Raw genomic sequence first — 2500 nt, forward strand, 5'->3', positions numbered from 1 at the left:
CACACACACACACACACACACACACACACACGCGCACGCACACACACACACACACACACACACACACACACACACACACACACACACACACACACACACACATACACACACACACATTGGGTGTGTCTTAAATATACAACGTCAGATCATAAAATGTTGGGGGTTTCTCATTTCCTGATTTAAGAATCTAACCTGTGTGTTTACTCCCGTCCAGCGGGCGGCGGTATGGACCTTTACAGTGGTTACACACCGCCAATAAACCCCGAAGAAGAAGAAGAGCCGTGTACCAGAAGCAGCGAAGAAGAAGTCGCTGGTCAGTTGCTGTTGTTGTTGTTGTTGTGATTAACGGACAGAAACAGACGCACCTGCGGACAGGTAAGAGCACGCGACATGTGAACACAGACGCGCGAGGCCTTTCTTTATAGGTCAATGGTATACATGGGAGCGCTGGGAGTGGATGGAGCATGCGCAGTAGAGTTGTTTATGTACATGCTACCTGTGCTAACTCGACTGGTCCATATAAACATAACTCTGGCCCAGCTGACACTGAGAGCGATAATGACATTCATCAAATTCTTTATAACTTACTATTGTAAAAGACAATGTAAACAGGGGCCGTGTAGTGGGGTGACATTAACACACGGCCCCCGGCCTGGGGTTAATAGCCATGCGGAAGTGGAACATAAATAAAAATCCGTGTGTATCAGATCAGAGCGCCTTACTATAGTATAACAACTTACTGTAGACATATCAGACAGACAGGTGAGTTCATATCAGACAGACAGGTATTGGGTCTGTCTAACCTGTGGGGACAGACAGACAGACAGACGGACAGACAGACAGACAGACAGACAGACAGACAGGTGAGTTCGCTAATGTTTCATATGTAGTGTATTTCGTTATGACACATTCTAAGATCACTGTAGTGTATTATGTTACTATACATTTTATATTAAGGTCTATACTGTTACAGAGCAGGACAAAGACAGTTAGCCTCATCTGGCAGGGGGCAAAGTCAGGGATGTCAGCTGCCTGAGTGAGGAAACCCTCAAGGCTGACCTGCAGATCATTCAAATGTCACACAAAGGTGACTGTCTCTTGAGTTAATCAAAGACAGTCTGGCTAAGAGTTAACAGTAGTTTATTGACCCTGGCCATCATCATATCATCATCATCATCATCAGCATTGTCTTAAACGTTGCTGAATCAGACTTCTTGGCCAACGTGACATATCGCCTCTAGGTGATGACTAAACTCAGGTTGTCCTCTGAGCATTAGGGTGGAGCTGGTCAGGGTTAAAAGCAGCCACACGTCTGGAAACAGTCTCAAAGTAAGGAACTCTCCGTAGCTTTGTGTTGTGTGTAGGAACCTCTATCAGTTATTTGGCTACAAACACTTTAAATTCTTATCGGCTTCGTTTGGACTGCAGGGTGAGTTTTGCTGTTTAAATAACTTAGACCTGCAGTGTGTAGAATTTTGGGTTTTATTTCCTAGCAGATTTTGTAGAAAGTAATTATAATATCCATTAGTACATTTAATTTAGTGCATAATAGCTGAAAAAAATGTTTAGAATTATTTATTTTTCTCTTAGAAAGGGTCTCATATATGTCCATATTTCTGCATATCTTGGACCAAGGCCTAGTGCCGCCATCTTGAAAGTGTCATAGTTGGAATGTCATCAGGTGCATTGTTTAAAATTTAGAATTGTTCTTGTCCTTGAAGGCCACTGTAGCTTCTGTTATTATTCTAAAGGGGTGGGGTTACCCAGGGAGCGTTGCATTCTAGAACTTTGTAGAACTTTCTTGATGATGTCATATTACACACTGCACCTTTAACTACCAACGCCGGCTTCCTGAGTAAAGGACCAAGAAGAGAAACCACACATACAAGAAGCAGGTGTTTGGTTTCCATGGTGCTCACGTCTCAAGTGTGCAGGGGCGTTGCACCACATCAGGGGCGTTGCACCACATCAGGGGCGTTGCACCACATCAGGGGCGTTGCACCACATTTGGGGTGGACCAAACCATTTTTTAAGAAGGGGCCCAGGGGGTTATTGAAATGATTAGAGTTAGAATAGTGTTTGACTTGTGGCTTTGTTTGAATCTGGACTCATTCCTCTGATTATATATTAGTTCACTGTCTGTCTGCATAATCATGTTGTCATGGATTCTACTGGGGGCTGTGTATACTCGTGTGTGTGTGTGTGTGTGTGTGTGTGTGTGTGTGTGTGTGTGTGTTTACAGGTGTGTGTGTGTGTGTGTGTGTGTGTTTACAGGTGTGTGTGTGTGTGTGTGTGTGTGTGTGTGTGTGTGTGTGTTTACAGGTGTGTGTGTGTGTGTGTGTGTGTGTGTGTGTGTGTGTGTGTGTGTGTGTGTGTGTGTGTGTGTGTTTACAGGTGTGTGTGTGTGTGTGTGTGTGTGTGTGTGTGTGTGTTTACAGGTGTGTGTGTGTGTATTTACAGGTGTGTGTGTATTTACAGGTGTGTGTGTGTGTTTACATGT

The 2500-nt window shown here is 44.1% G+C and overlaps 1 protein-coding gene across 2 annotated transcripts in view; it reads left to right on the forward strand.

Moving 5' to 3' along the window:
• The first annotated feature begins 270 nt into the window (after window positions 1-270).
• The window catches only part of soul4 (heme-binding protein soul4), an 8539-nt gene continuing 6309 nt past the window's right edge, over window positions 271-2500 (forward strand). The window contains exon 1 of one of the 2 annotated variants that reach the window (XM_080054168.1): window positions 271-375. The gene's annotated coding sequence lies outside the window, so the exon portion shown is untranslated. The remainder of the gene's footprint in view (window positions 376-2500) is intronic. The other variant, XM_080054169.1, reaches the window with a different exon arrangement.

This window comes from Ammodytes marinus, assembly GCF_949987685.1.
Source record: "Ammodytes marinus genome assembly, contig: scaffold_35, whole genome shotgun sequence".
NCBI classification, from domain to species: Eukaryota; Metazoa; Chordata; class Actinopteri; order Uranoscopiformes; family Ammodytidae; genus Ammodytes; species Ammodytes marinus.